Consider the following 21,230-nt stretch of genomic DNA (forward strand, 5'->3'; position numbering starts at 1 on the left):
TCCTTGTAGATGTAGGTATCGCTTTGTTATATGTATATATGCATACATGGATAAACAGGAGTTTCAGAGTCAGCAGTGTACATGCAGTTTAGAATTAGTGGGAAATATCTGATTATGCTAACCTGACTGAGACTATTTGGTCAGTTAGGCTAACACTACTGGCATAATGTTCTATAAATACTGTGTTGATTTTGTGAAATGCAATCTAAAATCTTCTTCGTTAACATTAATATTAAACAGCATTATACTATTACCTCTAATATATGACCTCTAATGGGTCATATATTAGCAAGCTAATGTTAGTTTTGTCAGTTAGCTCAATTAGCTGGGGTGACACCTGGCATTCACTGGGTGTACATATCTAATCTCTACATAAGAACTAGTTTGTGTCGTGCAAACCCGTTTAAATGTATGCGTAAACATTTACATTATAAGTAGGCTAAATTTACAAAGAGCTGGTGCAACCGGCTCCTGAAGTATAGCCTCCAAAATCTCACTTGAACAAACAATATGTTTAGGTTAAGGTACAAATATGTCCACAATTACTGCCTTTTAGGCACAAAGAACAGTTGTCAATACCTGCACTCACTGCTCTGCACATTTCCCAGAGGCAAAACAACACACACATGTATACACTTGCATATGCTGTATATTCCTTTATAAAAACAGACAATGGCAGCAAAGTGGTTTAAGTATTAGAGAGAAAGCTGAACATCAGGGATCGAAATCACAAAGCAAGCAATGAGCAGAAGGAGGTCATGGCAAGCTACTATATATTGTGAGTGAGACAGAGACACCACAGGATCTGGCTCTAGCTTTCTGTTTCTTGGAGATAAAACTGCATTTTTTTTTCTTCTTCCATGTCCTCTTTTCTTGGTCCCTTCCTCTCCTCTCTCTCTGTCTGTCTGCCTGACCCTGCAGATATGTTAGGCGATGCACAACGAATGAATTAGCAGAGCAGAGGCCTTAGACAGCCCTTTATGGAATAGACAGACAGGCAGGCAGACAGAGTGCAACGCCGTGGAGAGAGAAATAAAACGAGATGGAGAGGGTGAATGTAAGGGAAGGGTAGGAGAGAGATGTGATGAGACACAGCAAATAAGTAGGATGAAAGGACAGACAGGTGGGAGAAGATGCAAAAAATCAGGGAAAGACAGAAAAAAGGGGAGTACACTAAAATCATGAAGGAGGAACGAGGAGGGGAGGGTGTGATTAACCGTGGGGGAGGGAAGAGAGAAATGAGAGTGATGAGACGAAGAAGATGAAGACAGTGAGAGAAATAGCGGGGAAGCCTGAGAGGCTGTGCGATGAGCGCGGGGAGGGGAGGGGGGACAGAAAAAGAAGGGGGGAAAAAAGGAAGCGGCGATGAGAAGGAGGTCATCAGCGGTCTGTTTCTGCCTGCATTTTGTCAGTCCCCTTCTGAAATATTCAGAGGAGAAACACATACGGCTTTCTGAACCACCAGGAAACACAATGCAGGATGGAAGCACATGTCTCGCAGCATACTTAACAGTATATGAAGCTCACAAGTGGTGAACAAGACTCTGGAGGAGGAGAGGCAGTTTGTGCACGACGCACAACGCCCCTGCAGCACGTTCGACAACAGCACACAGTTAGGGTGCAAGAATGTTGATTCCAGCATCCATCTTCGTTTCAGAACATTATGAGTAAAAATGGTGACAATGATAATAACAGCATATTGAGAATTATGACGGTAATGGTGATAGCCTTGTTGATGCCTGCTGCTGCTGGTGATGATTATAATAAAGATGTCAGTGACGATGACGATTAAGGGTGCAGCTACTAATACCGATGGTAATGATGGCGATAATGAGGTCAAACTGAGAGCTGAAGAAGATGCGTTGAGGGGCGGATGCAAGCAGCAGAACTCGTAGAGCAGCAAGCAGGATGCAGCGGTGCAGCGCAACCACAGGGTGGAAGGTTTCCTCTGTGTCTCTGAGATCAGACACACTGGCACACACACCACAGAACAAAACACGCACACACACCAGCATAAACGCATAAACTGTTGTGTTGCAAATCTTTTGGATTTCACAATCACTTTGCAGTGAAATGTCAAACCAATGAACTGCTTAACCCTCGGAGGGACTAACAGACTCTGCAGCCTCTTTATTATGCAATATCTACTCAACAAAAGCTAATTGTACTAGTTTCTACTCCCACTTACGCTTAAAATAGATTGTTGAAAAGAAAATGAGCTCAAATTTCATGTGCCCTGAAAACAGTTTTTGAGACAGAGGTTTATATCCCTAATTTCCAGCTCTCGGGTTAAACAGATCCCATTTCATTTAAATGTTTTTTGCCCATAACAGTTTCTCTCAGGATCTATCATTCACAACTCTGTTAGACCTCATTACATGTTCTAGTACCATTTTTCTACAGACCCTGATAACATAATGCTGGTTTTCTTGTGCGAATGAAAGCATTTTACAGTGATTTTGCTGTCATCTGTTTAATTAGATATTCAAATTAGTGATTCATTACCAAGCGGCTGGTTTATAAGCAATGCCTTTGACTGTGAAAATATCTTTAAAATGGGAGCTTTCTTTTAGATTTAAAAAATAAGTTGATTTCAGTTACATCTCGGAGATGACATTTACAGTTACATTTTGAATTACATCATGAGTTGCTATAAATTATTAACGCTTTCTTTAGTCAAGAGATGTTGGTCCAGCTTTGTGTGGACAGCTTTTACTGAAAGAGCAGAAAAAATGAATAGAACTGACTTGAATAACAACAGAGCCAAATGAACAATGAAGAAAGCATAAACTGGTCGGCTTTTGGGAGGCAGAGTGTATACAAAGTACAAAGTATATTAAGTTTAACCTCAGCATTTCTCGGGTAATTCCCTACAGTCATCTAAAATTAAAGAAATGTGTGCAGCTGTTGAAAGAGAATTTTCAGAATACCAAATGCATGGTTGTTACCACCCTAAAGCATAATATGGAAGTTAAAAACATCTAAGTATTGATGATCGATGCCCTCATCCAGATTGACTGAAAGAGGGAAACATTTCAATAAGCTTAAATTCCTCAGTGAGGGCGCTTGGGTAGCACACCTGATAGAGCGCGTGCCCATATACAGAGGCTCAGTCCTCACCTCAGTGGCCACGGGTTCAGTTCCGACCTGTGGCCCTTTGCTGCATGTAATTTCCCCTCTCGCTGTTCTATCGAAAAAATGCCAAAATAATTGTCTTAAAAAAAGGTGATTGCTTGACTGCTGTTTTGATATTCCCTTAAATAACATGTAACAGCAAAGTGTAATAAGAAATATGCAGACTCACAAACATACATCATACAGTACAAGTTGCATGATACATAGATGTTTTGATTCAGTATGACTTACACTTTCCAAGTATTGCATTATCCCCATTGTCCATCAAGCATAAACGTTCATAAGTCTGTTTAGATATCATAGAAAAAAACGAACCTTAACTTGCCTGAGAATCATCATGTTTTTTCAGTTTTCTTAGTTAATAGCTGTCTGTACATCCATGGGTACATTGCAAACAGGATCTGCTCATAGCTAATTTGGGCATACATACATTTTAACTCCATGGCAACTTTTTACTGCTGTTTACATCCCCCAAAGCCCCTTTATTATGGGAACTGTAGTTCCAAAGCTTAGATCGTGATTATGTCCCAAATCAAAGTAAGACCATAACAAAAGGAGTGACAAAAGTCATTAATATTAACATTAATTTTTCATGTTGTACTGTCTTACTTACATATCCCACAGGCCTCGGTCAGAACAGTTTTAATTGGAACTACTTTCAAACTAAGAAAAAGTCCAGATAAAACTGTTGACATTGAGGACTTTGTTTCTGGAAAGACATGCTGTTGTTCGTCACAAGCTTGAGCATGAACTTCCATTCATTTTCTTTGTATTAGTGGCAGAATTTTCAGAGATGGATATCTTAAAACCTCAGCACGTAAAAACGAAACTATCTGCATCATGGTTACATAGCACCTTGGGGTAAGTAAGAAAATATGTTTTAAAAGTGTTTTGTAGAATTTCCATAAAATTGAGTTACGCTCTGATGAGGTCTTCATTTGGCATACACAAGGTGAGACTTTTTAGTCTCAGATTTTAGGCTGACATTTTACCTAAACATATGCATGATACTACACCAGTTAAATGCCCCCTATGGCCTTGTGCACCTCCTCACCTCAGAAAACAGCAAACTTCTTTCAATTCAGCTTCACACTTAGCTGGTTACGGTCCCTTGTATCTCCCAACCCAAAGCTCCCTGCACTTATCACATAAAGACTTCCCCAAAAAGCCTCTTTTTCCTCTCCACATTGGATTAACAAAGCCAGCATCCATGCAATTTTCCTAATTGTAGCTAGAGATTCACAAGGCTGATATGTTCCCGTCATGCTCCTGAGCGCAGCTTTCAGTCTCTGTCATCACATTAGGCCAAATCCAACTAAGTGATTATTATCAAGGGCAACAATGGAGTAACCCTCCGAGATATGAAGGTGCGTGTGTGTGTGTGTGTGTGTGTGTGTGTGTGTGTGTGTGTGTGCGTGTGTGTGTGTGTGTGTGTGTGTGTGTGTGTGTGCGTAGGAGGAAGTGTAAAGCACTACTCTTGCTCAATATAGGAATTAACTTAGCAAATGCCACTCATAGGCTTTACACACCTAAGACATCCGTCACACAGGCTAACAATCCTTCAGCATCAGCACTGACCTGCAACTGGATATCAACCTGTAAAGCAGCTTGCCCTGTATATGCCCCACCTCCAAATCAATCTATCACGCTATTTGAAGATCAGGCATCCACGCACACATCATCTGTGTGTGTGTCTTCCATACATTGTGAGGAAAGTTCATCAGAAGCCTAGACTACAGCACATTACATCTGAGAGAAGACAAGAAATCACATCATGTCCATGGTAATCTCCAGCCCTGGGGGATACCACTGCACCGTGCATAACAACATGGAGTGATGGGGAGACAGAGAAGAAAAAAGGGAGAGAGAGGGAAGCAGAGAGACAGTGGAAGGGGAGGTAGGGGGAGGGGGGGGGTTACAGCTTAACCCTCTGACATTTTTGCCATCAGCTGCAATGCCTATCTCTAAGCCTCACATACACACCCACTGAGGACTAAGACCTTGTACCGGCACTTGGAAATTCAGTTTGCAATTTAGAGCCTATCCCAAAGTGACCTGTCACAAGCGGTCACATAACAGATCCAGTGAACGTAACCTGCTGAGCTATTTGTCCTGGACTAACATACTAATCTCATAAGCAAGAACAAATATGATTTGGAGTCTGCTCAAAGTTCTTTCTCTTAATGAGTATGAAGTGGCAAGTGTAGGGTTATCTCCAGTCTCACATTGCTATCCTATTGGGCAGCACTAAGCACCAGCCACGATGCCGCTGCAAAATAGCCTCGGAAAGGAACTTGTTTTGGTGGAACATGTGTATGTTTAAAAGTTGTTTTAGTGGTGCAACAGAAAACTCTCAGTGGACGGATAGTCTAGCTAGCTGTCTGGATTTGGTGTTTGGTGTTTTAAGCCCCCAACGTCTTCTTCCAGGCAGCGCTGCATGGAAGGCACTAGGGTTAGGCAAGGGTTAGGGTTAGGTGCCTTGAAGTCGACGGTCGCAGCGCTGCCTTGAAGTCGACGGTGGGGGCTTAAAACACCATAGAGTGATTTACCCTGCAGAAATCTGAGGAGCAGTTAACCGTAGTCCTCGTAAATCTACCGGAATTTAGAATGCCAACACAAAGAAAGTGGAACAGACATTCGGCTGAAAAGGACATCCAGCAGAATTTCTGTCGGCACAGGAGAAATGCCGGAAGTGGAATGTCGTGGATATAGACTAAGTTATTTCTAAAACAAGTTAGAAGTACAGCACAAGTTAAGTAATATAAACAGGTTATCTCTAACACGGTAAAGGTGATCATTGCTTTTGTTTCAAGGATAAGGTTGGTGATATTATACTATAAATCATGTTAAAAGACCACAGCCTGATGTAGCATGTTCCTCTCTTCCATAGACCTCTATTGTTGTTCAAAAACTTTAATTCAGACAGCAATTCAATGCATGTAGAACAGCCAATAGAAACGCTTGCTCTCTGAAATGACCTGTGATTAAACAAAGTCTCCCGTGACGGCTAGATTTTCTGAATACAGAGCCAAAATCAGGTGTAGAAATCTTGTTTTCTCTCAGACCACTTGAATTACAATATGCTGAAATATTATTATAGAATTTTTGCACAATGACGCCAAAAATAAAGTGCCTACCACAGCTTTAATCCTTAGTTGAAAATACAACAAATCTGCAATTTACTCTGAGTAACATTTGCTAAACACTACAGTGCCCTGCATTAGGAAATTATTGAGCTTTAGAAAAAAACTATATATTTGTGACCCTTTTCAAATTTTCTTATCAAAATATATCACACAGAAGCAAATTTATTGATATTTTCCAATAACATTTGGTCAACTTTCATCTGTACAACTACGAAACATATTATGTAATTTGTATATGAATAAATTATAAGATGTATATTATATATGACTGCACTTGGACGCGCTATGTGATTGTGATGCTATTTTTGCTCATGCAAAGACTCTTGTTGGTCTGCCATATTTATCTCCTTCATGACGATGGGGAGAGGAAAAAAAGATTTATAATCTCAAAATGTTAAATACATAAACATTTGTAAAATCCACTCTCTTCTATTCTCAGCAGAGGACAGTTGGCAGCTCCACTCCAGTTGCTGTTGGGTATAAACAAGTGTTTGTTTGATCTGTTCCACACCCGGTCGTGTGGCTATGATGTGCTCAAATGGCAACCCTTGTGTTGTTTTATTTTTAGAGTTACACAGGATTTTGACATTTCACTTGTTTGCCTCATCCTGTGTCGTATGGCGAAATCTTTCCACCATAAAACAACAAAGAAAATCCCAAAGGTTGCTCGACAGATTTCTTTGTTTCTCAGATTTTCGGGTCGGAAGTGTGTGTGTGTGTGTGTGTGTGTGTGTGTGTGTGTGTGTGTGTGTGTGTGTGTGTGTGTGTGTGTGTGTGTGTGTGTTTTAACTGCTGAGTGCAGGATGTGCAAAGCAAATAACATCTACCATAAATGGGGGATAAATGATAAAGTACGATAGGCTAAGTAAACTCTGTTAGCGTACGTACCCTGAAACACAATGTTGAATGGGACCATTTACTATTGGTGTGTATGTAGATTTAAAACTTAAGGGAAGTTTGTGTGAGAGTTTCCATGTGTAAAGAGGCTGTGCAACAATAGGAGGAATAGACTGGATACAGTTTGTTCTAATTGTGCTTTCTGAGTGCACAGAGGACAGTTCCAGTGAGAGACTTCATAAGCCGCAAATACAGTATAGTGCTGATCCTACAGACTCAGGCAAGGCAAGACCCCATTTTCCTCTCACTTGACTCAACTTAATTAACCAGAATAAGTCAGAAGCAACATTCAGGATTTAAGATTTATTCTTATGGGATTGGGGATCTCTCTCTGTCTCTCTCTTTCTCTCTCTCTTTCTGTTTATGGTTGACTACAGTGCTAACTTCCTGCTCATTACTTTAATGATGGTGCTACTGTGAGCTTATGCTCATGAGTGCAGTATGCTTTTTAACACTGCAGTCTGGGAATAGCAAGAATTACACACATACACACACACACACAAACTAATGCATACAGCGACAGAGAATCAAATGAAATCAAAATCTCACACATGCATTATGTATGTGTGTCGTAGCAAAAATGATACATGATATCCACAGTGCTCTGTGGTCATGCATGCACACATTAACTGACAATAAAAGAGTTAATGACAGAAGGAAAAGCAAATGAGAACCTGGGTAAAGAGCGACGGACATCTTTTTTTCTCCTCTTAAGTATCAGCATACATAACTGTAATACAGAGAAAGAGTCTGACAGACAGATATATCCAACCCCAGCTCTCTGCTTTTGCTTTAGATGCATTATTCATCTGTGTGCCAATTTGGAGGAACCCTCCCAATCCCCCAGCTAGCACCAAAAAGAGGAGAAGCGAGAGAGAGAGAGAGACAGGCGGACTAGAGAGAAAGAAGTCACTGCGAGAATGTCGGTAAAAGAGAGACAGAAAAGGAGAGAGGAGGAGAGGAAAACACCAGAACAAAAGAATGAGCGAGACAGACGCAGGAGAAGCGGCAGCAGGAATGGCTCAACCTCTTAGCTGCAATGTAGTGAAACATCCAAACAGGATTTCAAATGATCCAGGGAGATTTCCTCCCTATATGTTTTGATATTCTCAGCTCTGCTTGACTTGTCTGCGCAGAGCAGATTAATGACGATTTCTACGCTAACGACTCCTAACCCTGTTGAAGACACAGAGACCTCGGGCCTGGAGCTCACTTCATGTAGCCTGAAACCAACCTGCGCACTGTTGCTAAATCACATGCTGCAGCTGCAGTATAAATGTCAGTGCAAGCACGCTGTCAAACGTTATGCATACACTTTCATAACTGCACTGATGTCGCCAGGAACTTCCATTTTTGTTCATAGCTCCCGCTGTCATCATCTTTTACTACCTCAACTGTCTTGATAATGTCAGGATCATACCAGCATCCCTCCCAGTCAATGACATCCCCGCTGACAGCTGTTGAAGCTGTCCATCCTGGGACAGCCTGCCCCAGATTTAACCCCCACACATTCAGTCTTCGTCTCATCCTTGCCCTCTTTCCAGGTTTGTTACCTATTATGGCAGCAGGCTGTCATACGTACAGACCAGATCTCTTTAGTGGACACTCAGAGCAGCGCCTCTTCACCATGATGGATGTGTGTGTGTGTGTGTGTGTGTGTGTGTGTGTGTGTGTGTGTGTGTGTGTGTGTGTGCGTGCGTACGTGCATGCATGCGCGGGTGCGTGTGTGTGTGGGCTGGATCAGTAGGATTGCCATTTACTCTGCCACCGTCTCCCCATAACAGCTGGTTGCGTTTACCACCAAGCCCACCTTACTGCACTACATATAAGACTAACAGGCTACCTTTGGCTGTGGAAACCCACTAACCTCACTATTTAACCTTTACACTAATATTGTACAATAATATCTATCTTTATCATATCTGACGTGGCTTCATTATTTCACACAGCCTTGCTGCTACGTGATCATTTCTACTGTAGTGTTATGAAATAGCATTAATGAATGGTGCTGCTGTGAAGGGCGTTGGCTCACACTCTTCTGCTGAAGGATCTGTAAAACTGTGGAGCTGCTGTGAGGATTCGCCTGTCAGATTTGGCCTTATTTGTCAGTTTGCTGTGATTCTGCTCCCTCAGCTTTGACGTGTCACCATTCAGATTGCTTCAGATGGCTCCTGGGAGTCGCTCACATGGAGAGTATATGCCAGGCCTCGTAGCTGATTTACATCAGGTCAGTCTTTACAGAGACAGACAGAATGCCTAAGCTCAACCAATAACACTAGTTATGATTTAAGCAGCTATGATAATCTCCCAAGGTGCTGGCATCGCAATCAAACGGGGAAGTAAAAATAGGTCTCAACCCTAGCATGGACAATTTATTTTAAACTATTTAATATTAAAGATCCGCCACACATTTGCAGAATAATTGTCAATTTGCAATAAAGAAGAATTGTTTTCTTTTACATCTTAATATTCTGTAAAAGTACATAAACACTGATCTGTTTCCTGTACACTCGCACAATCTAATTATATGCAAATGGAGATGGACAAAATTTTGGAAACACCTTTCAGTAATGCAATACAGCATCCTCCAGTATATGGCCTGAAAATGATCACAGCATTTAATCAACACTTCTCCAGCACTGTCAAAAAGTACATTATAAGCTTCACAAAGGTAGGACATATTACAGGCATATTGTGTCGGACTGCATTTGATTGTACATCTATACCTAATAGACTAACTCAATATAGACTATATTAGACACATTTTCTATGCTTCGGGCTGTGTGTTCTTTTTTTTTGTGAGTCACGTGCTTCCACAAATCATGTCAGTCATCAGAGATCACAATCATAACTCAATGAAAAAAAGATGAGACAGAGTGACTCAGTTTATGTACCCTTATTTCTAATTCACAAATATTTTAGATTTTTCAGTTTCCAAGGGTATTTTTGCATCATATGTTTTTAGTTTTTAGTTTGTGGCTTCGATCCACAAACTCAGTGCAACATCTGATGACTTCAGTGTTACACCCCGTCTTATAAAATAGAAACACAAAAGTCAGAAAAGCATAATTGCAAACACACATAAACACACACACACACACACACACACACACACATACGTAGACCCACATGGCAGCGCCAGTTCCCAGGTCTCGGGTGGCAAGTGATGTTTTCACACTTGTGTGGGGAGATTGCTATTTCTGCGCGGAGCCAGATAACTCAATTATTCATCGCAGATGCTGGTGCACTCACTTTACCTCTATAAAGCAAGGAGGCGGGTGCGTCTTGCTCAGTGTGTGTGTTCCACACGTGCATGTCTATGCACGCTTTTAAGTGTGTGCGCATGTGTGCGAGAGACCTCCAACAGAAGATGAACTGCTGACATGCCACACCACACAGTAAGAGAGGAAAGAGGCAAGAGGAGAAAAGGAAAAAGGAGCTGTCATAAACATGGCAATCAAAGAGATATGAAGCGGGAGGTGGGGATCAAAGAGCAGAAGGAGAAGAGGGAAGGAATTAGTTCCCTTATCTTCTCTCTAAGCCAACTGTGCACCTTCCAATCCTCTCTAGCTCAATAAATGGTTACAAAGAAAAATACTTTTTGAATAACCAGCTAAACTGAAATTCAGCTACCGTTGGGTTCAACCTTTCTGCACCAGAGGGTTTTTAAGCACCTTGTGCAGTCTTGCTCCTGTGGTCTGAAACTTAAGCAAACCATTTTGAGCCTGTTAATATATTTCTCACGCATATAATATCACACATTGCTTTTTGTGTCACTGTTTCAACAATAAGTACAGAAAGACAAGGCATAAAGGAGAGGAGAGAGAATAGGCATGATATGCGAATGAGCTGGTGACCTGGGTGGATTTAAACTCACGACACAGTGTGTGCGTTGTTGGGTTTGTGGGTAGATGCCCACTTAGCCACAGACCTCTACACAGTAGAGTGTAAAGGCCGGGGTTCACTGTGTGCTGCCGTGAGTCCACAAACAGCTGCTGAGTGCTGCTCCTAGAGCACATTTATCACCCCTGACACCATATGGAGTCCTGGGAAGTCCTGAACAAACACACTGCACACACATAGCCTAAAGACATGTCCACATATGTGCACGCTAGACATGTACATGCACTGTACATTACACACACTAAGACAAATCTTCACAAATAAACTATTAGACAGGAGACATTTAAACCTTAGTTATGTACACAGACACATGCATGCAAACTCACACACAACCATTAAACATTATCTGTATATCTTTTCTAAATCTGCACATTTTGCACATTTGTTGCATCTTCTGACATCAATCATTTACTTTAAACAAGTGAAAATGTGCACATATAGGACAGACACATAACTCTTTGTCAGTGGTAGCCTATCTCTGCTTGTGCTGCTGCCCTTATTTCCCTGAGGACGACTCCAGGGAGCCAATTGGAGCAGTTACACATGTCGACACTTTCATGCAACCATTTACCAGAGCACACCTGCCCAGTGGCTCTTTTCATCAGCTTTACAGTCTGTAACTCTCACACAGACACATACTGTAGACTGCATGTACATGCTGTAAATTCGCAGCAATACATAGACACACACAGACGATCTTAGCTGTCTCATTTTGATAGATCATACACACACACACACACACACACACACACACACACACACACACACACATGCATTCACACGCACTTCCCTCCACTTTAATCTTTAGGGCAGGCAGAATCTATGAGTGATTTATTTTAAACCATTCCCCAGGGTTTTTTATGGGACTGAGCCAGTACTCAATCTGATCACAGCATTAGCTTTCTATGTCAGCAATTCATGAATCCTCACCCTTAGCCAGAGTTTGTGTGGGTGTGCATGTGTGTGTTTGCAAGCAAGCTAATAAGAGATGGAAAGACAGAGAGAGGCGGGAAGAGATGTGGAGAGAGAGGGGAAGACACAGGAAGAAGGAACTGGCACTGTGATGAGTGTATACTGTAAGTTAGCATACTGTCTGTAGCAGACGCCCCCTTGGTTTTGGGTGAGTCACTCTCTGCACCTGCAAGCTTGCATCCAATCTTATATGCCTCAATATGCAACACAGTTCCTGTGGGTGTGTGTTGGGTGTGTAAATTTTTTTTAGAAAACCCTAAAAAAAAGCACAACATGCACCTCGCTTGCTCTGTAAAAGCAAAGCTCTGGCACAACAAAGCCAAAGCGCAACACACCCCTGAACTGTCACACTACCATCTCCCATTCACTGCCTAGTACTAAGTACCATCCGGATGACTGTGTCTAATTTTCACTGGATATTCCATTTCCATTTGAAAGGTTGTTAGTGCCCATTGAGCAGTGTTATTATGGCTGTGCAGACAGAGAGAGGCTGCCCTGCTCCTCCCAGCCTCAGACGGAGAAGCCATCGATTTGATTCAGTCTTAAAAGCTGGGTTGGCCTCAACAATGGCAGCTTATGGAAAAACCATTACCCCAGGTGTATTCTCAAATGGTAACCTACATGCATGTTTGCCATCACTCTTCCTTTCTCTCCCTCTCTGTCTCTGATTATCCTACACAGCACCACAGATGGAGAGGAGACAGAGGAGAGACCTCAGTGGGTTGCTTCTCAATGGAGTATGCATCCTCTCTAAGTGAGTCATGCTGCCTTTCTTTGCACTGCTTGTCCAAGGCCACCTACCTTACACCTCCACTCTAGCACAGCTACTGCCGAGTTACTACGCCTGCTCATCTATTACACTACTCACAACCTCGCTCTGACACTGTAGAAAAGTCAAAGATGACTCATGTGATCTAGCTGAAATGCCTGCTGCTGAAATGAAAATGATATGTGCTGTTTAAAGCAGAAAGCCATAACTTAATCATATTAGTTAGAATATCACTATGTATTGTCATTTTCCTGGTTAAGTGATGTTAAATGTTATGAATGGCATATTTACTGTGGTTGGACTGACTGTCAATGTGATGCTATTCAGTCTCATTGCTCTGGGTAGTTTGTTATAGCTCACTATGTCTGATTGACAATGCTAACAGCCCGGTTAAAAACTTAGCTACCAACAGTGTTGGGGAGTAACGGAATACATGTACCGGCGTTACATATTCAGAATACAAATTATGAGTAACTGTATTCCGTTACAGTTACAATTTAAATAGTAGGTATTTAGAATACAGTTACATTGTTGAAATCAATGGATTACATGACGATACTTCTCTGTTTCACGAGTTTATTCACTCTCTGAATAAATTAAAGCAACTCCATGCATTTCCCAGAAGCTCCAATATGAAAACGAAAAAATTAGCTATTTGCGTGATCAGTCACAATGGAGTTGGAACCGGCACAACAGAGCCAGGACAGGAATGCGTTTCTATCTTGGAAATTCAAACAGCATTTCACGTTAAAGAAAGAACAGGGAGAAATATAACTGTGGAGTGCAACCTCTGCTTGCCAGCAACCAACCTCCTTTCAGCGTTGAAATTACTCCACCTCCAACCTGAAGAAGCATCTTAAAGTAAGTTTTTTATTTTTTATTAGCCAAGGATATAGTCGTCTGCTGTAGTTTTACTGGTCACCTTGCTATTTTATAGTTGACGTGCGACTTTACATTCTCCTGTGTGCTGATTTACTAGCTCCAGAGCCGTTGTAAGACTGACTGGCCCCGTTTGACATGCTAGCTAACGTTAGCTAAAATTAGCTAGTGGTAGCTTAGACTGCGGTTAGATTTTTGTAGTATGCAGTTCGGGACTACAAATACAACAGAACAGAAGAACACACCAGAATAGGCCTGTTTAGTAAGCTGTAGCTATGTGATGGCCGCATATAATGCAATTCAATGTGGAAGTGATCCAAGTATTCAGAATACGTTACTTAGATTGAGTAACGTAACGGAATACATTACAAATTAAATTTTTGGGCATGTATTCTGTATTCTGTAACAGAATACGTTTTGAAAGTATCCTTCCCAACACTGGCTACCAAGCAGGGAGAGGATGCATTGTTTTGCCATTGTTGTTACAAAAGTAAAGCGTGAGTGGAAGATAAACTCCTTAGTGTTTTCAGTGCCACAGTGAAGCCACAGTGGAAACAACCAGCTAAATAAAATTCAAAATCATGCTGCTTCTTTTGGTCAAGTAATGTACAAGCTAATATTAGCATCCGGCTGTTCATATGAATTATCTTACATTAAAGTCACTATGCATTCATGTACCATACGTGCATGTGCATATTATGCATGTATGGCTACTGTATATACTTGGATTTAGGGCTGCAACTACCAATTATTTTCATTATCGATTTTAGCCGATAATTGTCTTGATAAAACATGTCAGAAAAATGCCCATTATAGTTTTCCACAGCCCAAGTTGACATCTTCAAATGTCTTGTTTTGCCCGACCAACCAGTCTAAAACCCAAATACATTCCAGTTAGAAAGAAAGAAGAAAAAAGGCACTTTATTAATCCCTCAATAGGGAAATTCTATTTACTGTGTTCAACAAAGAAAATCATTGAATCCTCACTTCTGAGAAGCTAGAACCAGCAAATGTTTGGCATTTTTGCTTGAAGAATTAATAAAACCATTATTTAATTATCAAAATAGTTGCTGATTCATTTTCAGTTGATCGACTAATTGTTTTAACTGAAATACTATTACTATGTTATTAGGTACTTGGCCTTATCTTACAACACATTAATTTTCATGAGATCACTTAATATAGTCTGTCAATAAAGTCATAATCTGCATATAATGCTTTGTTACAGTCAGTTGTGCTAAGCATGTGGTTATATTAGTTATGTGACTTTTCTCAACAGTGTTTTGAGTTCATTGAGGAAAACATAAAAGGGACAACAATTCACATTAAAATTTCACAGGCCTTGCTGCTCAGTATGGACGGAGCAAATCATATCAGTATTGATTTTGCTTAGTGTTTGACCTGCTGGCCTTGCATGTTTGATGCCAGTGAGATGTATGTGTGTGTGGCGGTGTGAATCAGGTTAATATAGTGCAGGGGTTCAGCTAATTGGGTTAGTGCACGGTTTGGCTAATTGGGTTAGCAGAGATTCGATGACAGCCACCACGCTGACAGACCCAGCTTGCTATCGATCCAATGGGTGAATGAAGGGGACAAACACAGCAGGTGCTTTCATTAAACAAGTGCAGGCACATGCAAACACAATGAGCTGCACATACACACACAGTGTCAGATTACATTGGAACTTATTGCATCGGCTCAATTGTGAAAGAGAGAGGGAGGAGGTGTACAGATACCATCAAATAAAATACAAAAAGTGCTTCAAATGATGACGTGTATTTACAAAAATGGTAACAAATGGCTAAATAAATGTGGATTTGTGTGTGTATGTGTGTATGCACATAAAAGAGAAGCCAAGTGTGTGAGAGAGAAAAAGAAAGAGACCACTTGGGACCTCAGTTCTCTTTCATGTGGAGGTGAATACATAAATAATAAAATTAAATCATCAAAAACAGCCCAAAATAGTCCCAGCCCTTCTCTCAATAATATACACACACCAAGTATCACACGTTCCACATCCTTCAAAGTTATATTAGTTGGTAACACTCTTCAAATTTAATAATCCATGTATTTAAATGTCAAAATCATGACAAAAATATCTTTTTTGCGCCAGTTGGACAACAATTAAAATGACTTAGGTATAGATATAACATTCCTCCTGATTAAATATGTCATTTTAGAATAAAAAAGTAAAAGAATAATGTGGTTGTGTATCTTCAGGCTTTGATGTGCTGCTTGCTTCCATAGCTACCTATTATCTGATGGTAGCTAGGTGCACTCTGCAAGGTGTCGGGGGAGCGAAGTACTAAATAAAGATATTTTCAAGGTTTTCAGGCACCGAGAAATCTCAACCCCAGTTGTGTCACTTCACTTCCTCGCTTAACACAATCTGCTGCCTCCTAAAATAGCTCAGAGTTTCTCTGAAGCCACTGCTCTTGACTTACCACCAAGACAGACAGATAACGTTTTGTAAAGAAAGACTACGCCAATGCAAAAAACCACAGCATCCACAGTGCGACAAGCACACAGCAAGATTCATTTTGTGTGATCCGGCTGTGTGCTATATGTGATAGGTACACGCAAAGTTTTGGCGGCTTAGGTTTCAATATGGGATGATCACACATCTGTGATAGTGTGCTAAACATTTTGCCCTGCAACAAATTACCTTTATTTTGCTTTTGAAAACCTTAGCGGTATAACTGTCAAGCCAACGTATCCTTGTGTAAAGAGATATTTCCAAATCTTGAAACTTGCCAAATACCATATTCTAAACGGATTAATCCCCTCTTGCTTACATTTTGATTTTGCTGTGAACCATTTCTTAAAGCCAAAGGCAGCCTCTGGAGTGGAGTTCAGCTAAAGTGATCTCTCTTTCCACAAGCCACTCTTATTAAGCAGCACCACTAAACGCCAGAGGATTCTCTTACTAAACCAATCAATATAGAATCTGCCTTGCTACGGTCCCCGGAGCCTTCCCGACTCCACCCTTCATTCTTCCTTCGGCTATCACTGTCCATACAGTCTCTCTCATTCATACTCGGCGAGGGGGTGAGGTGGATGCTACTGTGTGTGTGTGTGTGTGTGTGTGTGTGTGTGTGTGTGTGTGTGTGTGCATTTGTGTGATCCTGCACACCCGAAACAGATCTGATACCAAATGCAGCGCTGTCTCAAACCTCACGAGGTGAAACAGGTGAAAATGGTCCTCTGAGGCAGAGCTGAGGAGCAAACCGCCTGTTAATGAATAAATAACACACTAGTCAGCATGAATGCACGGCTGTCTTCGCGCTCTTTGAGTGCAGAGGCTGATCTTCCATCGCCAACACCTGTGCGACTGTCAGAGGAATCAATAAAGAGCTACTGTTGCAAAGGTGAACTCGCCCACCAGAGCACACTGTGCTTACACTGGCTGTCTGTGTCTCGAACAGGAAGGAGACATTTATGGCAGAGTGACACCTCATATTCATTAATACCATAACTGTGTTGCCAATTAAAACAAAACATACAAATATATGCATACTGTTAATATGGAAATACAGACAGATGGATTGGGAAGGTGTAGAAACACACATACATGCACAAACACAGCCAAACATACTCAGACACTCATGACTGGCTTGATAATCAATTCATCACCTTAAAATAAGATACCTTCAGTCACAACAAATTGATCACAACTGCAACATTTACCAAAGCGTAAGCAATAAGCATACATTTCCAACCACATTCTGTAACTATCCCCTTATCACAGTTATGTGTATATGAGTAAAATGTTAGTTTTTGTATTATTTCTTGCAGAGATTTTCGGTTTTCATATTGCAATCTAGCTGCTGCACACGATGGAATCATTCAATGATCTCAAATGTGCTGAAACAATAGGCCCATTACTAACTGCAGTTGTGTTTGCTATATGATGAGTTGTAGTTGCATTATGAGTAATACATACTGCCACTCTTCTGACAAAACACACCTGTATCCCGCAAGTCGTTGGTTTAACGCTTGGCCCAAATCAGAGGATGAAAAGTGGTTATCTAACGCTCCTCCTACTCCTTAAAGCAAGAGCAGGCGATAGTTTTATGTTTTATGTATGTAAAGTATGCCGATCTAACTAGGGCTGTAATCTCCCAGTCGATTTATTGGTTGATACGTTCTGGCTCGACCAAAATTCTGATTGGTTGATTTTTTTGCCGTGTTAATTTCTTTCTTTTTTTTCTTCTTTTTTTTATTTATTTTTATTTTTATTATTATTTTTTGCCGTGTTAATTTCATCAGGTGGAAAGCACTAATTGCTAACGGGGGTGTTTTAAGAGCACCCCTGTTTCACAGGTAACAGTCTGTCTTTAGAACACCCCCCTTGTTTTCACTTTTTGGATCAGCCCAACCCACTGGAGACAGAATGAAGAAAGTACTAGAAGGCCTTGGTCTGGTGGTTTGCTGAATATTTATTTAATCGTGAGCGTTTAATTTATAGTCAGTCCTCCTCTACCATGTCAAAGACATTGGCAGTGTGGCAGCATTTTACAAAAATAGATAATGGAAAAAAAAGTTGAATGCAAAGTTTGCAAGCAACAGTTTGCATATCACAGCTCAACTACAAACATGGCATATCACGTAAAAACGGTAAGCTAACTTGTCTGCGTTAGGTTGCCCCGTCTGTTTTGATTAGGCTATATGAGCATATCAGAATTGGCATATTCTAATGTTTTAGTCTAATAATCGTTTTATAGCTGCAGGCGCACCCGCCAGCAACTACGGTAGCATCCCCCAGGGTTAGCTGCGAAGCTGAGCTCCTATGTTCAGCCTCGCTCTGTGCAAGGACATGCACAGAGCTGCTGAAATGATAGTGTCTGTCAGTTATTATAACATATGACAAAAACAATTGTCTTATTGTATATTATTGTATAGTATTATGTTGCATATTCCTCAACAGTTCTTGTGCTGATATCACTAGTTGACATAGTACTATTTTCGGAAATCATAGGCTATGAAATTGCGCAGGTGCACGTGATGCAACGCTGTCAGAGCTGGCAGACAGACAGACTCGAGTGTCATTTCAGTGCAAAATAATTAGGTTTAAAAACGAAACGATTTAATATACTGCAAATAGCCTACTAGTTTTTTTTATGTTTATTTATAATTCATTTAGACGGACAAGGCTACCAAGTACTGCGCAGCTGATAAATCTAACGCTTTTTTTTTTTTTTTTCTATGCCCCCAACAGCATAAAACACAAAGCACAAGTGCATCCTGTCCTCGCTAATGAGACCCAGATGATTCGCTCTGTTTGCGCAGATTAAACTGCTGTTGGTATAAACACTTCTCCGCCCACAAGAAGTGACAAACTTTAAGAATGAAAAACAAAACGGTCTCCTCTATTTTAAGCATAGATAAAGAGTGCTCTGCTTTACTGTAGCTGTAAGCTTTATTTTTTGTGAGGCACTGAGTGGAAGAGTCCAGCAGCAAACAACAGAAAACTGAGGTGACAGTGTTGTGTATTGATAGTGCAAGAAAAGTTCAATAAAAAGATTGATTAGACATTATTTTAAATTGTGGGGCAAAGTTGTGCTGGTCAGTACGTCTTCATCTTGATTGATGGACATGGGGTCCCCACTGACTATTTTGGCGGCCACAGACACACACACACACACACACACACACACACACACACACACACACACACACACACACACACACACACACACACACACACACGTTTTTATACACCATCACCAGAAGGTTAATAAATCAAAGAGCACAGGTGAGTCTACATATGAGTTGAGGGTTGAAGGAATATTTCCTCAATGGAGACTATAATTCTAAGCTCAAACTGCACCTGATGCTCAGACCTTGAAAAGGTTTTTAATCCCTCTAAAAACCAGCTGATAGGAAGTTTAAACTAATGTTCTTATGACTGATAGAAGTATGGTTTTAATTGTCGAAACAAATGTGCATGCAAGCAGATACACACTGTAGAAAAATATTGTACATTTCTAGTAAATAAAGCACCAAAAGTTTCACACAAGCTTCAGGACAGGAGCATGTTTTCTCTCAGTTCACGAAGTTGGCTGCTAGGTGTAGAACAGAGGATGAGCTACATTATCTACATGTAATAATGGAGCTGCAATGTTCAGAACAAGCGTATTAGCTATGTTCTTGTATTATGATTGTGTCACATTAGACATAATGGGGAGTTAACAGAACAGCTACGGAAATCACTACTTTTCTTTGCTGCTTTATTTATTGTGTTGTATAAAGTCATGTTCAGGGACATTATGCTGTAATGCTGCTGAGACATGAATCAATACCTATACATTACAGTACTCCTACTCTAATGGCAAGCTACTGCAGTGCTGAACCTAGCCTGAAATGTATTTAGTGCACACTGAGATGACAGATACTAAACTACCCGTGCACTCAAGGATTAATGAGAGGGATTCTGTATATGGATTAACAAATCAGGACATGCAACTGACTGTTGTGAACTTTCAATCAATTCATTTTATTTGACACTTTCTTGATCACTGGTTGATATGGTGATCTCATTTTGTTTAAACGTGGTGTTATATGTGCTCGATGTCAATGTTCAGGTCACAATAGCACAGCAGAGAAGTAAAAAAGAAAACTACTCAAAAGCTATTTTTCCCCATTCATTTGTTCCCATTTTATTTGCTTGTCAGTCCTTTTCTTTCTTCCTTCAGTGCCCATTTCCTTGTTTCCTCCCTTGGCCACTTTAATGCCTCTTATTGTCTTATACACAGCATTAATAATTAAGAACATTTTATGCAGACAGTGAGTGTTGGTGCCCTGAGCCCTTTGGTCACGGATCTATGGCAGTAATGCTGGGTGGCAGGCCAGTTTGAGGCCCCGCACAAGTCCAGGCCAGGGCACATCTGTCTGGCTGACTGGCCAATCTACGGCCCCCGATCCCTGAGCTATTATGCACACAGCTGACATGCACACACACGTGCGCATACACACTTTGAGGATTCACGGACCATTTACTCCGGGATCTGTAGAGCTCGCATCACACTTTTGCACCTTTTATAAACAACCGAAGGCCTCAGACAATGACATTTTCACAAAAGCCTAAATAACTGTGAGCCCGGTGCTCTCTGTTATCTCTCTTATAAACACTGCAATTCTCAATCACAGACACACCATCATACTCACTCTCTTTGTAATATGTATTTAGTGTTTAGTGTGTGTGTGTGTGTGTGTGTGTGTGTGTGTGTGTGTGTGTGTGTGATAACCTACTGTGTGTGAAATATTAGTATTTATTTGAAAAGGAAGGTAGTTTCATTGGACAGAAAGGCAGTTTAAATTCTGAGTTTCTGATTGGCTTACAGCGATCTTGAAAAAGCCTGTAACCTCCTAAGTGGTATTTCTAGCAATTTTAAGGCTCCAATGATATTTTAAATCAAGCCACAGAGCACTTAGGACAACTTTAAATTCACTAAGCTTTGCTCGAACAACAGTAAGGTCATCGGTACCATGATTGTGCAATACTACTTACATTTGAATCAAACTCTCTC

The 21,230-nt window shown here is 40.8% G+C and overlaps 1 protein-coding gene across 5 annotated transcripts in view; it reads right to left on the reverse strand.

Annotated features, from left to right (window-relative positions):
- Positions 1-21,230, reverse strand: part of LOC144521016 (uncharacterized) — a 44,296-nt gene that overhangs the window by 20,048 nt on the left and 3,018 nt on the right. The window contains exon 1 of one of the 5 annotated variants that reach the window (XM_078255211.1): positions 3,121-3,139. The exons of the other annotated variants lie outside the window; for them this stretch is intronic. The gene's annotated coding sequence lies outside the window, so the exon portion shown is untranslated. Of the gene's footprint in view, positions 1-3,120; positions 3,140-21,230 lie in introns of those variants that run through there. 5 annotated transcript variants of the gene reach the window in all.

The sequence above is a fragment of the Sander vitreus genome, chromosome 7, assembly GCF_031162955.1.
Source record: "Sander vitreus isolate 19-12246 chromosome 7, sanVit1, whole genome shotgun sequence".
Classification (NCBI taxonomy): domain Eukaryota; kingdom Metazoa; phylum Chordata; class Actinopteri; order Perciformes; family Percidae; genus Sander; species Sander vitreus.